Here is a 16,554-nt window from a genome sequence, read left to right on the forward strand (position 1 = left end):
GGCAGACCACAGTCTACAGGGTTGTAAAGAGTCAGATACGACTGAAGCATCCCTACACACATAGACACAGGACTTTTTGGGCCTGTGGCAGCTCTGCCCCAGTGAGTTGAGCGTGAAGGTGGCACAGCTGCTTGGGTTGCAGGGACCCAAGGGGCACCAAATGTGCAGGGACACAGACTGCCTCTGCCATAGGAGTTATGGGCCTATCAGTCTTTTTTCAAGCCTCTTGTGGCTGGCGATCAGAAGGCCTCTTTAGCCAGTCTTTCTCCGTAGCTCCTCCCATTCAGGCACTTCTATCTTTTCTTCTTAATGCTGACTCAATATTCTAGAGATTCACATTTGACTATTTTGTGTTTTCTGTTACTTTTGAATGGTCTTTGTTGTTTATGTTTTTAGTTACTCTCTATGAATTCATCAACTTCTATTTTTAATTATATGAAAATTAAGTTGTAGCTTGTTATTCTTTTTAATACAATACTGTAGCCTGCTTGACCTCTCTCATACTTTTTATTTAATCTCTTTGCTAATAAGTTTTCATATATTATAAATCCTTACCTCCAAAATACAATATTTTTGGAACCTACATTCTCTTTAAAGAATAGTTTTGACAGATTTACATGAGCATTAACTTTACATATGTGTGATTCCCATGCTTATCTCAGTCCATTTTTTCTTTTAAGTTTTACTTTTAGATTTTTAATACTATTGAACTCTTAAAATGTATGTTAACATATTTTTGAAGAAACATTGCTTTTTTAATAGGCACACAAATGCTATATTTTCTGATATACATAAAAATGTCTTTCTCTTTTTCACTTTTCACTTTAAAAAGAACTCAGTTGGGCATAAAATAATTGCATCATGTCCTTTTGCTCTTAAACACTGTAGACTGTTCTTTTTTCTTATGGCAATTTGATTTACAAAGGAAAATTCCAAAGTCAACTAGTGTTTTGTTCCTTTATAATAAAATATTTTCCAGCTGAATTCTTGTGCAGATAAGTGCACACACACACACACACATTAACACACAAACACTCTCATACATATAAAAACCAATTATGGTAAATTAATTATAATTCTGGAATCTAGATAATATGTCTACAGGTTTCATTTTACTATTCTTGCAAGTTTCATGTATATTTGAACATTTTTATTTAAAAATTTGTAATTAAATCATTTCCCAAGATGCTCACAGGTGCAATTTTTTCTTTGAATCAAATTAAATGAATGCTCCATACGGTATACTAACATGCATTTCAACTCAGAAAAGTTTCTATAAATACTGCATTGACTATTGTTCCAGCTCCCATTTCTTGTTCCCTACTCTACAATGACAATAATTCTTGGATTGGATTTCAGCTAATTTTTTCCCTTGCCTATCATATTCTATTTTAACTTTTATAGTTGTGTGTTTTTGAATTCTACATTTTGGGAAACATTAATGAGTTCTTTATATCCTTGGTTCCTTGTACTTCAAAGGGAATTATTTAAAAAGTCATTTTAAACATGAGTTATTTTATACGTTCTTTTTAAAATTATTTAAATAAGTACATTAAAAAGTTGATTGCTATTTAAAATTTAACTTTCAAGAGCATCACATTTATAATCATTTATAGATAGAAAGTAATACATTTGAATTCTACTTTATTTAAAAGAGTAAAATACAGACTCACATATGTATTTAATGTCTATTTAATAATGGACCTGATACAAGCACTGAAATAACAAGTAACTATACATATACTTTTACTACACCATGCTCAAAAAAGTATTTGTGTTTATTCACTATGATGGACATGATTCATTAAGTCAATAAGGAAATTATTAAAAAAAATGTTGAAACTAAGAATAAAAAATTAATTGAGTTACTTTTTAAAAAGTAAAAATTGGCCTCAATTCACGTCATAACTTCTTTTACATAAAACAAACTCCTCTGGCATAGGTATTCATTTTCTCTCTAATAGCTTAATATAAATTACAGCTAGTCTTTGGGTTGAGGTTATCCAAATTGGATAAAGTATACTGAGACATAATCTGGATTCAAAAATCAAGCAAAACCAACTAAGGCAGATTATCATCTCTATGACTCAAAAGTAAGAAAGCAGTTCTTGTCATAGAGAATTCTTTATTTAGGTTCCACAACTGACTCAAATATGTATCTGGAGATAGTAAATTAATCACATGTGTAAGTATGCTTAACATCTTGATGTCCAAATTCAAACAGATACAGATTTGAATGGGCTTTTACTTCTTTCAGTTCAGTTGCTCAGTCATGACTGACTGACTGCAACCCCATGGACTGCAGCATGCCAGGCTTCCGTGTCCATCACCAACTCCTCTCAGAGCTGCTCAAACTCATGTCCATCAAGTCAGTGATGCCAACAAACCATCTCATCCTCTGTCATCCCCTTCTCCTCCTGCCTTCAATCTTTCTCAGCCTCAGGGTCTTTTCCAATGAATCAGTTTTTCTCATCAAGTGGCCAAAGTATTGGACTTCAGCACAGCATCAGTCCTTCCAATGATTATTCAGGACTGATTTTTCTTTAGGATTGATTCGTTTGATCTCCTTATAGTCCAAGGGACTCTCAAGAGTCTTCTCCAACACCACAGTTCAAAAGCATCAATTCTTTAGCACTCAACTTTCTTTGTAGTCCAACTCTCACATCCATACATGACTACTGGAAAAACCATAGCTTTGACTATACCTACCTTTGTTGGCAAAGTAATGTCTGTGCTTTTTAATATGCTCTCTAGGTTGGTCATAGCTTTTTTCCAAGGAGCAAGCATCTTTTAATTTCCTGGCTGCAGTCACCATCTGCAGTGATTTTTGAGCCCACGAAAAGTTCATCACTGTTTCCATTGTTTCCCCATCTATTTGCCATCAAGTTATGGGACCAGATGCCATGATCTTCTTTTTTTGAGTGTTGAATTTTAAGCCAGATTTTTCATTCTACTCTTCCATTCTCATCAAGAGTATCTTTAATGCCTCTTTGCTTCCTGCTATAAGGTTGTGTCATCTGCATATCTGAGGTTATTGATATTTACCCCAGAATTTTTGATTCCAGCTTGTGCTTCTTCCAGCCCAGCGTTTCTCATGATGTACTCTGCATATAAGTTAAATAAGCAGGGTGACAATATACAGCCTTGACGTACTCCTTTCCCAATTTGGAACCACACATTTGTTCCATGTCCGGTTCTAACTTTTTCTTCTTGACCTGCATACAGATTTCTCAGGAGGCAGGTAAAGTGGCCTAGTGTTCCCATCTCTTGAAAAATTTTCCACAGTTTGTTATGATTTGCACAGGTAAAGGCTTTAGCATAGTCAATGAAGCAGATGTTTTTCTGGAATTCTCTTGCTTTTCCTATGATCCAGTGTTTGTTGGCAATTTGATCTCTGGTTCCTCTGCCTTTTCTAAATCCAGCTTGAATATCTGAATGTTCTTGGTTCACATACTGTTGAAGCCTCGCTTGGAGAATTTTGAGCATTACTTTGCTAGTGTATGAGATGAGAGCAATTGTGTAGTAGTTTGAACATTTATTGGCATTGCCTTTCTTTGGGATTGGAATGAAAACTGACCTTTTCCAGTCCTATGGCCACTGTTGAGTTTTCCAAATTTGCTGGCATATTGAGTGCAGCACTTTAACAGCATCATCTTTTAGGATCTGAAATAGCTCAGCTGGAATTCCATCACCTCCACTATCTTTGTTCTTAGTGATGCCGCCTAAGGCCCACTTGACTTGACTTTGCACTTCACTTCGCACTCCAGGATGTGTGGCTCTAAGTGATTGATCACACCATTGTGGTTATCTGGATCATTAAGATCTTTTTTGTATACTTCTGTGTATTCTTGCCCCCTCTTAACATCTGCTTCTGTTAGGTCCATACCATTTCTGTCCTTTATTTTTCCCATCTTTACATGAAATGTTCCTGGCTCTATGATTTTAGGGCAGTTTTTTTTTTTTTTTTTTAAACTTCAGGATTGTTTTTAAATCTCTCAATGAGGATAATAGTATTATCTGAATCTTAGGAATATTGTATTACATAATATAATACATCTAAAAGTCACTTATATTTTATGCCTAAAGAAATTCACTTGCAAACATCTGGCATATTAAAAAAGTTCAATCACCATGTTTTCAGAGGAGAATCACAAGTATTAACAATGAATAGTTGTGCCTATCAAATTCTGTGGACTCACATTTAATAGAGCCCCAGATTGAACTAAAATGGGTTGCAACATAAATAAAGTTCACTGCTGATTTCTCATTTAAAGAAAAAAAAAGATGAACAAGCAGCCTTTTAGGGATAACGTCTCAGAATAGCTTCTGATTACACACAAAGAGGAAAATGTTGAGGGATTTCACATAAAGATCAGAATATTCATATAAGACTGATAAGAATTTTAGTAGAGGAGAGAAATGATAATTAATTCTTTTAATAGTAGGCTTGCATATTTGTGATGTCAGAGGCAGGGACCATAATCTTTCTACTGAATTCTTTGCTTGATTCTTAAAATGTTCACAATTCCTCATTTCTAACCAAAGTTAGGGAAATGGCATTGCCTAGAAGACCTTCCCTTAAACTGGTCTCCTGTCTAGTATCTCCTATTTATTTCTGTTTTTGTTTTTTACCCAAAACCTTACAAACTATATATGCCAGAAACTTAAGACATAAGTTCCCTCCTATAAGGGCAAGATGATATGAGATCCAAAGATTTAGTTCTAGTCCAATAACTCAAGCACAATAAATGTACAGTGAGTATTTATTATTCTGATAAGAATCAACATGTGGGTCTCCAGAAATTCTTATGGTAGTTTTTTAGAACTGTCTATTGGAGAAGGAAATGGCAACCCACTCCAGTGTTCTTGCCTGGAGAATCCCAGGGACGGGGGAGCCTGGTGGGCTGCCGTCTGTGGGGTCGCACAGAGTTGGACACGACTGAAGCGACTTAGCAGCAGCAGCAGCAGCAGCAGAGAACCACAGAATATATTATTAGAAAATACCAAAAGAGTAGGTGTAGAAGGATTCTGGGCTTGCATTAAGCTTCAGCCACAGAAAACCTATGTGACTTGCACAAGTTATTGAACCTCTCAATAACAATGTTTTCATATGAAAGAAAATAATAATACCTACTTCAACGACTGATTGCACATTAACTCTCTGTTAACTATGCTTAAAATAGGTTATAATAAGTAGTAGGCATTTTTAAAGTATCTGCTCTCATTTTTACTTTTTTTGTTTTTACTATGCTATCTCTCCACTTTGGGGACCTCAAAATTAAACATTTTTAAATGTTTTAAGATAAAAGACTAGAAAATAAATGATATAAGATATAAATGAGGACAAATGAACAAAAACACAAAAATAAATACAAAATAAATAACATATTATGACAAAAGAGCCAAGAATATACAGAGGGGAAAGGACAATAAATGGAGCTCAGAAAACAGGATAGCCACAGGTAAAAGAATAAACCTGGAGTACTATCTTACAACATGCACAAAAAAATAAGTCAAAATAAATTGAAGACTTGAACATAAAGACCTGAAACCATAAATTTCCTAGAAGAAAATAGGCAGTAATTTCCTTGACATCAGTATTGGCAAATTATTTTTTAGATTTAAGAGCAAAAGCAAAGGCAACAAAATAAAAAACCAAGTGGGAGTAAATCAAACTAAAACTGCTGAACAGCAAAAGAAACCATCAACAAAATAAAAATGTCACCTATCAAATGGGAGAAAATACTTGCAAAATCATATATCTATTAAGGCATTAATCTGCAAAATATATTCAAAAGAATTTAAACAACTCAATAGCAAAAGTCAAATAGTCTGATTTTAAGATGTGCAGAGGATATGGATAGACAGTTTTCCAAAGGAAACATACAAATGATTAACAGGGACATAAAAATGTGTTCAGTATCACTAATCGTAGTATGTGTGTGTACTAAGTAGCTTCACTCGTGTCTGACTCTTTGTGACCCTAAGGACTGTAGCCCTCCAAGCTCCTCTGTCCATGGTATTCTCCATCAAAACATACTGGTGTATGTTGCCATTTCCTGCTCCAGGAATTATCAGGAAAATGGAAATCAAAATCATAGTGATATAAACTTCACACCTGCTAGAATGGCTATCATCAAAAAGATAAGATATGGCAAATGCTTGTGAGGAAGTGGACAAAACGGAACCTTTGTGCACTGCTGGTAGAAAGCAAATTGGGACAGTTACTACGGGAAACAGTATGAGTTACATCAAAAATTTTAAAAATAGAACTAAAATCTGATCCAGCAGTTCCACTTCTAGTAGTCATCCAAAAACAAACAAAATGAAAAAGGACACTAGTAATTTAAAAATATATCTTCATTTTCATGTTTGCTGCTGCATTGTTTAAAATGGACAAGACATGGAAACAGCCTAATTGTCTATCATCAAATGAATGGATAATGAAAATGTAACATATATATGTATATATATTATAGACAACAAAGTATATAATATAGACAACCATTTGCGTCTTTGCATTTCTTTCTCTTGGGGATGGTATTGCTCACAGTATTAGCAACCTCCATCCATTGTTATTCAAGAACCCTTCAATCTATTTGTCACTTCCACTGTATAATCATAACGGATTTGATTTAGGTCATACTTGAATGGTCTAGTGGTTTTCCCAACTTTCTTCAATTTAAGTCATATTAATAATATAATATAAACAGTATAATATTATTAATAATATGTTTTAATATAATTATATTTAATATAATAATATAATATTATTAGTATGAAAAAGTGAAATTGTTAGTCATTCAGTTGTATCTAACTCTTTGTGATGCCATCTATAGCCTGCCAGGTTCCTCTGACAATGGAATTCTCCAGGCCAGAATACTGGAGTGGATAGCCATTTGCTTCCCCAGGGGATCTTCCAAATCCAGTAATCAAACCCAGGTCTCCCACATTACAGGCAGATTCTTTACCATCTGAGCCACAAGAAAAGCCCATTAATACATGTAATATATATAACATTTCATATATACACTATTATATATTATAATAAGTATTATATAATTATATATTACATATAATTATATTATACTAATAATATTGGTACTTCCCAGGTGGCTCAGATGGTAAAGAATTGCCTGCCATGCAGGAAACCTTGGTTCAAGCACTGGGTCAAGAAGATCCCCTGAAGAAGGGAATGGCTACCAATTCTGCTATTATTTTATATATAATTATATTATGTGTGTGCTTAGTATATTGCTTATATTATGTTGTTAAACTGGCTTAAATAGAAGAAAGTAGGGAAAACCACTAGGCCATTCAGGTATGACCTAAATCCCTTATGATTGTATAGTGGAAGTGACAAATAGATTCAAGAGATTAGATCTCATAGACAAAGTGACTCAAGAACAATGGATGGAGGTTGCTAACACTGTAACCAGTATCATCCCCAAGAAACAGAAATGCAAGAACACAAAACAGTTGTCTGAGGAGGACTTACAAGTAGCTGAAAAAGAAGAGAAGAGAAAGGGAAACATATATTTAACTGAATGCATATTTCCAAAGAACAGCAGGTGGAGATAAGAAAAACTTCTTACATGAACAATGCAAAGAAATAGAGGAAAACAATAGAATGGGAAAGATGAGAGATCTCGTCAAGATCAAAGGAATGTCTCATGCAAAGATGGGCACAATAAAGGATAGGAACAGTAAGGACCTAACAGAAGTGAAGAGATTAAGAAGATGTGGCAAGAATACCCAGAAGAATAGTACAAAAAAAGTTCTTGATGACCCAGATAACCACAGTGCTGTGATCACTCACCTAGAGCCAGGCATCCTGGAGTGTGAAGTCAAGTGGGTCTTGGGAAGCATCATTATGAACAAAGTTAGTGGAGGTGATACAATTCCAGCTGATCTATTTCAGATCCTAAAAGATGATGCTGTTAAAGTGCTACACACAATATGCCAGTAACTTTAGAACCCTCAGCAGTGGCCACAGGACTAGAAAAGGTCAGTTTTCATTTCCATCCCCAAAGAAGGGCAATGCCAAACAATGTTTAAAATACCGTTCAATTGCACTCATTTCACATTCTAGCAAGGTAATGCTCAAAATCCTTCAAGCTATGCTTCAACAGTATGTGAACCAAAAACTTGCAGGTGTTCAACCTGGATTTAGAAAGGGCAGAGGAACCAGAGATCAAATTGCCAACATCCATTGGATCACAGAAAAAGCAAGAGAATTCCAGAAAAACATCTACTTCTGCTTCATTGACTATGCTAGAGCCTTTGACTAGGTGGATCACAACAAACTGGAAAATTCTTAAAGAGATGGGGATACCTGACCCCCTTACCTGCATCCTGGGAAACCTGTGTGAAAGTCGAGAAGCAACAGTTAGAACCAGACATGGAACAATAGACTGGCTCCTAATTGGGAAAGGAGTACATCAAGGCAATATACTATCACCCTGCTTACTTAGCTTATATCCAGAGTACATTATGACACATAATGGGCTGGATGAATCACAAGGTAGAATCAAGATTGCCAGTAGAAATATCAACAACCTTAGATGATACTTCCCTAATGGCAGAAAGTGAAAATGAACTAAAGAACTTCTTGATGAGTGTGAAAGAGGAGAGTGAAAAAGCTGGCTTAAAACTCAACATTCAAAAAATGAAGATCATGGCCTCCAGTCCCATCACTTTATGAGAAATAGATGAGGAAAAAATGGAAACAGTGACAGACTTCATTTCGTTTGGCTCCAAAATCACTACAGACTGCAAATGCAACCATGAAATTAAGACACTTGCTCCTTAGAAGAAAAGCTATGACCAACCTAGATAGCATATTAAAAAGCAGAGATATCACTCTGCTGACAAAGGTCTGTATGGTCAAAGCTATGGTTTTTCCAGTAGTCATGTGTAGATGTGAGAGTTGGACCATAAGGAGGGCTGAGTGCCAAAGAATGATGCTTTTGATCTGCAGTTCTGGAGAAGACTCTTGAGAGTTCCTTGAACTGTAAGGAGATCAAACCAGTCAATCCTAAAGGAAATCAGTCCCAAACATTCATTGGAAGGACTGAGCTGAAGCTCCAACTTAACTACCTGATGTGACGAGCTGACTTATTGGAAAAGACCCTGATGCTGGGAAAGACTGTAGGCAGGAAGAGAAGGAGACGACAGAGGATGAGATGGTTGGATGGCATCAATGACTGAATTTCTTGTGTTTGAACAAGCTCTTGGAGATGGTGAAGGACATGGAAGCCTGGCATGCTTCTGTTCACTGGGTCACAAATAGTCCAACACGACTTAGCGACTGAACAACATGAACAAATTAATATATGCTATATTATATTACATGTAATATTATATATTAGATATGATATAGTCCAATATTTATAATAATAGTAATACAATATTTATTAAAAATCATATTCCATATTATTCAGCCATGAAAAAAATAAAATTCTGCTATTTGTGACAACACAGATTGATCTACAAGGCATGATGATAGGTGATACAAGTCAGACAAAACATATACCATACAATCTTACTTACATTTAAAATCTAAAAAAAAAAAAAAAAATTGATCTCAGAGAGAACAGATTAGCAGAGACCAAGGTAGGGATTTCAGGGTAGGATGGGTGAAACAGATGGTAGTCAAAAGGTGATAACCTCCAGTTATAAGATGAATAGGTCCTATGGATATCATGTACATCAGAGTAACTATAGTTCATTATACTGTATCGTATATTCAAAAGTCGCTAAGAGAGTAGATCTTAAAAGTTCTCATCACAAGAAAAAAAAATAGCTCTATGTATATCAATGCATGTTAACCAGATAGCGTGCTGATCATTTCCCAATATGTACATCATCAAACCATTACGTTTCACAATTGAAACTAATATATTTACATGTCAACTATAGCTCAAGAAAAATTGAGAATAGAATAAATAAATATAATATTTTATTTATAATAATAAACAAATGGAAAAATTAATGTAAACTGGAAATCAAGATGGTTAAATAGAAGGATGCTGAGCTTACCTTCCTGCAGGAACACATGAAAACTAATTCTACATGTTGAGCAACTCTTGCTGAAAATAGACTGGAGATTTGCAAGAAGGTCCTTTACAGACAAGGCTATAAAGAAAGATCGATGTTGAGTTTGGTAGAAAGGGAGGAGGAGCAATTCGGTCAGGACTCAGGTCCCTAGCAAGGGACATAGGAAGGTGTTATCATGAGCTCAGGGATCCTCCTTGTGGAATGAGGAGTCTGAGTCATACAATGGGCACCCCAGCTCGCAAGTTTGACATGAGATGAGTCCCCTGTGCAGGTTTGAAAACCAGCGGGACTAAAGGTGGGCTGTAAGAAATTTAAGCTCCACTCATGAACAGCGCACTTGCTAATAACTGGGAACATGGTGAAGGCAGCAGATTGAGCCTGCCTGGGGCTCTGGCCATTTTCCACCACCACCCCAGACTGCATCGTCCTCTGCTCCAGCCATTCTTGTTCTGATGCATCTCTCCACTAGGGGGAGGAGCTTTGCCAAGGAGAGTGCAGACACAGAGAGAACAGCTCAGACCTGACTCTGCCTCTGACCAGGGTGAAGACTATTATTAGCGTTCTGCAGAGGTGGCAGACTGAAAACAGCCTTGGGCTCTGAACCATTTGCCAGGACCTAAGGGACACCTCCAGGAAGACCCATGCTCTCAGCAGATACAACTCTCCCACCGAACCCACTGGACACATGCAGAATGCATAGAGACACTCCTGCACAAGACACCCCTTCAAGACTGGGACACAGAACTTTTCACCTACTGTCAGACAGACAGAGGAAGATAAACAGAATGAGAAGACAGAGGAATGTGTTTCAAATCAAAGAGGAGAAACACCATGAAAAATCCCTAATGAAACAGAGATAAATAGTTTACCAGTTAAAAGATTGAACTCTTTAAGAATAAGAATGCTAATAGAACTGGAGAAAACTTAGATAAACTGAATTTTAACAAGGAATTGTGTTCAGTGAGTCATGTCTGACTCTTTGCAGCCCTATGGACTATAGCCCGCCAGGCTCCTCTGCCCATGGAATTTCCCGACAAGAATACTGGAGTGGGGTGCCATTTCCTACTCCAAGGCATCTTCTTGACCCAAGGGTTGAACCTGTGTCTACTGCCTTGCAGGCGGATTCTTCACCACTGAGCCACCTGGGAAACCCAACAAAGGATCAGAAAATATTAAAAAAAAAAAGAACCATTCAGAGCAGAATGCAATAACTGAAATGAAAAACAAACTAGAAGGGCTTACTGCTGCTGCTGCTGCTAAGTCACTTCAGTCATGTCCGACTCTGTGTGACCCCATAGATGGCAGCCCACCAGGCGCCCCCATCCCTGGGATTCTCCAGGCAAGAACACTGGAGTGGGTGCCATCACCTTCTCTGAGAAGGGCTTAACAGCAGACTAAATAATACAAAACACATACGTGATCTGGAAGACAGAGTAATGGAAATCACCCAATTGAACAGCAAAAAGAAATATATATTTTTTTAATGAGGATAGTTTAATGAGACAATATAAGGCATATTAATATTTATATGATATGGATCCCAGAGGGAGAAGAAAGACAAAAGTGTTCAAAAGTATATTTGATGAAATTATGAGACTAAAATATTACTGAAACTAAAGAAAGAAACAGATTTCCAGGTATGGACATTACACATAATACTGTGTAATATATTCCTATTCTCAGATTTATATTCACACCATGATTATACCATGTTTCCAATTCTCTGGTGGACAGAAATAGTTCTGTGTCCTTTCTGTGTATATACATATCGCAACCCCATCTTTTACTTATATTCTTTTTCTGCCTTTCTATTAATACTTTAACTTCAAATGCCTAAAGCGTCTCTTTATCAGATGTGCAGGCTTTACATGTGATACAAAGATCTCATCTAGTAAATTAGGACCCTCATGTCAAGGCTTCATGAAATATGAGTGAATTGTACTGCAAAGTGCTAAATGTGAGGTTTTAAATAATAAATAAAGTCTATATATGAGCTGAGTGGATGGTAGACCTTCTTTAAAGAGTATTATTTTGTTAAACTGTCTTCTGACATATGATGTGATGAGAAAGAATAATACTACTTTGTTTCTACCCCATTCCAGTACATCTCTAATGATAACATCTTTTTAAAATACATTTAAGGAATTAATCCATAAAAGCAGATCTAGAAATTCAAATAATAGACAATGGCGAGCTTGGTTATACAGGTATCAAATAACCTAAGGGAAAAGAATTTTTGATTGACCTCCTGACTTAATGAGGTCACAAAACTATAGTCATTCTGTTATTTCACTTAAGAGTATTATGTACCAGACAGTCACTGTCTGAAAACATTGAGAAGCACGAAACTCAACTCTAGGATAAAGCTCTGTGGGCCCTGAAATAAACCATTTTTATTTCTAAAAAAAGCTAGAAATGAACCGTGGTATTACAGAACCTAAAACTGCAAAGTGCCCACTGGCCCATTCCCCTCCTCCCCCCAGTGCTTCTGCACATGAAGTATAACTCCCTTAAGAATACTGCCAAATGCTTCCTTCTGTTAAATGATTCAAATGGTGGTCTTGCCACAATTGCTTTCACTTTTACAGTCTGAAAGTCTCAGCATTTGTATATTTAACCTCTGACTTTTCCTTTTTTGTTTCTGTATCTCTAAAACCAGCTTAATTCAGTGGGGAATATAGACTGGTCTGTATTTTAGCACTTCCTGTACTTTGCCTACCATACAGACCTGAGTTAAGGACAATGAGAGCTAGGATCTATTACCATAACCTTTCATACATCACACTGAAACATATATTTTGACGAAGAGAAATTCACTCTCAGAATAGCCCCATTATCCTCTTTCTCCTTCCTCATCATATAACCATACAGAATTAATTTTCTTAAATGCCAAGGAACTTTTGACCAGAGAATTATTTTCTAAGAATGCTTGAAAGTACATTAATTTTTTCTTTGACTTACAGGAGAAAAAAAATAACTTTTGAAATTCGTTAGCTGGAAGGGTGCAAAATTTTGAGAGTTAACCACCTATAAAATATTAACACAAAAGGAAAAGTATGATTAGCCAACAACAGTGGGCCCCTGAGGCACTGGATCAAGGAACAAGTGGAAAGAGTTCTGAAAGACTCTGAATATGCAGAAGAAAGTCAAGGATTGGGAAGAAATGGAAAACACATTTTGCCTATGGCATACCCTCTATGTAATATGGAGTCTTGCAAAATTTCAAAGGTTTTGACTGAGATGTTGATTTATATGCACACATATGCTTACTTGATAATATTTAGATTCAGGGTATTAATAAATGATGATTAAAGAAAATTGTGGCCTCCATATGTGCCTAAGGGTAGCCTTGATAGACTTTCCAATAATTACCATTTTTCTGATTACAGAAGGGAAGTTGAATGTTAAAGAAGAATGCCAAAGTTTTAATTAAATGTGCAAGAGAAAGTTGATACTAAATCATACAAGAGAAAATTACTGAAGCATATCCAAGTTGATCAGAAGTCAAAAACTTTCAGTACAAAGAAAACCTTATAATCATAAATTCTTAATATCAACATACTCATTCATCTGATAACCCTAAAATAGAATTTTATGAGAGTATCCAAAACCAATAGTCTAAACACTGTTTTCATGGGGTTACAGAATTTTACCCTGTCCTCACAAAGTTTTTGACACAGACCCAGGATTGTATTACCAAAATGTACTAACAATAGAAAGGTATTATTCAAAGCAAAAGAACTGGAAAATGGAAAAGAGAGAAGAGTAATAGGATTTGGAAATTCAATGAACTGATTTTCTTCATATTGGCCTACCTAACCATGTGGCTATTAATTTCTGCAGTAGTCATTTCTGTACTAAACTTTGTCTCTTTGATCTAAAAATAACTAAAGAGTTTATTAAGTTCTACATAATTTTAATAGCACAGTGGAAATTAAAAAAAAAAAATTTAGACTGAAAGAGCAGACCACATTTATTACTAGCTCTACATGTTACTCCATGGTAAATACGTTACAGTGATTATATACCCTGAGAGAGACTTGAGTTACTAAATAATAAATGATATTACTAACAAACACAATAGCCAGCATTCACTCATTGATTAAACAGGGACTGCCTGCTTATTTTCTTCCATGTACTGTCTGAGGCATAATGATGCAGACAGAAACAAATGTTTTCTTTCAAGGAGCTCTCCTAAACTGCGGGTTAATCAAGTAAAGAATCTAAGGGCTGGATTAGCACTAAGAACATAGGGGGATCATATTATATTGCTTATATGTAGAATCTTAAAAAAAAAGAGATACAAATGAACTTATTTATAAAACAGAAATAAAACCACAGACAGAGAAAATATAGTTACCAAAAGGGAAAGGCATGGGGTGGGGGATAAATTAAGTTTGGGATTAACATATACACACTACTATATATAAAATAGATAACCAACAAGGACCTACCATGTAGCCCAGAGAACTATACTCAATATGTTATAATAACTTATAAGGGAAAAGAATTTGAAAGTGAGTACATAAATACATATTTACATCTATTTATATAACTGAATCTCTATACTGTACATCTGGAACTGGCACAACATTGTAAATCAACTATGCTTCAATTTAAAAGTAGCATCAAGTTATATAACTTAAATATGTACAGTTTATATATGTCAATGATATCTCAATAAGGCTATTAAAAACAACATGGAAATAAATCCCCCAACTCAGGAATCAGACCCTAGTCTCCTGCATTGCAGGCAGATTCTTTACCTTCTGAGCTACCAGGGAAGCCATAGATATAAATACTAAGTGAGAATATTCACCCATACTGGGGCAGCTGCTGCTGCTGCTAAGTCGCTTCAGTCGTGTCCGACTCTGTGTGACCCCATAACGGCAGCCCACCAGGCTCCCCTGTCCCTGGGATTCTCCAGGCAAGAACACTGGAGTGGGTTGCCATTTCCTTCTCCAATGCATGAAAGTGAAAAGTGAAAGTGAAGTCGCTCAGTCATGTCCGACTCTTAGCGACCCCATGGACTGCAGCCTGCCAGGCTCCTCCATTCATGGGATTTTCCAGGCAAGAGTAATGGAGTGGGGTGCCATTGCCTTCTCCGAGATACTGGGGCACAGATTGGCCTAAATCAGAGGTGTATCAAGTATCCAAAATAGCCCAAGGTCCATAAGTCACTGTCATCATGGATCTATGCATAGTTCTCTTTAGAATAACTTTATATCACATATGTATATGCCTATCTAATATCGTCTTCAATGCTATATACCTGAAACTAGCTCAACACTGTGAATCAACTATATCTCAATAAAAAAAGAAAGAAAAGATTGTCTTTGGTTTTGCTTTAACTTTCAATTTCACTTGCTTGTACTGAAATAATGAACAATCAGGAACATATCATTTAACCTAAAACTAAAGCAAACTGGCATATGTGTTATTGGTGGTTCATATCTCCCTACTTCTCTCTCTTTCTTTCTTCTATCCTTCCCCACTAGCCGTCACAGAAATAACTATCACTCTGGACTCCATGATTACTTCCAAGTTCTTAATTCTTTCAAAATAAACACATATACCTAAGTACTATGCACCATGGTGTTGCTTGTTTTAAAGTTATAAATCTTAAAACCTGATCTATGTTTCAAAGGCTGAGCAGGTACTATTTGAATTATGTACTTGCTATCTAATCAAGAATGTTTAAAGTGGTGTTAATATCTTCTCTAGAATGATAGGTATAAGTTCATCTCTTTCTAATTATTATGAACAGGTCAGTTTGTAGGGCACCAAAGTGAGGGATTGGCAGAAAAGAAAAGGCCGATTCAGTGTAAGAAGAATCTTTAATTCTTTTCCATTTTCATAGTCAATTCTTGTGATCATATTATTACTCTGTGTGTGCGTGTGCTTAGTCACTCAGTTGCGTCTGACTCTTTGTGGCTTCATGGACTGTAGTCGGCCAGGCTCTTCTGTCCATGGGATTCTCCAGGCAAGAGTACTGGAGTGTGTTGCCATTTCCTTCTCCAGGGGATCTTCCTCACCTAGGGAACAAATCTGTGTTTCCTGCATTGCAGGTGGATCCATTACTGTCTGAGCCACTGTCACTTAAAGGTCTAGCAGGAGCATTTGGGCAAATTTTCAAAATATAAATATGGGTAAAAATCCTGCATCCAGTCCCATATGGCAAGGAGACCTCAGCCCAAGCCCCTTAGATGTTTATGAATTACTTTATGTGATCCCCTTATTAAACCTTGGAGAAAAACAAAAAAATACATACTAAGCCAGTTAAATACTTCTCAGTATGTCTAAAATCTGAGGATCTGCTACTTGATGAAAGAAGGTACTGTGAGAGGTAGTATGTACAATGGTGAAGAATGGGGATCCTTTCTGTGTTGTCAGTTTTCTAATTAATTTAATAGAAATGATATCATTATAGAATCTTGTGAAAAAGAACCTGATAAATAGTCCTTGTTACTAGAATTAGATTTTGTCTTGTGTGAT

Source organism: Bos taurus, chromosome 4 (assembly GCF_002263795.3).
Source record: "Bos taurus isolate L1 Dominette 01449 registration number 42190680 breed Hereford chromosome 4, ARS-UCD2.0, whole genome shotgun sequence".
Classification (NCBI taxonomy): Eukaryota; Metazoa; Chordata; class Mammalia; order Artiodactyla; family Bovidae; genus Bos; species Bos taurus.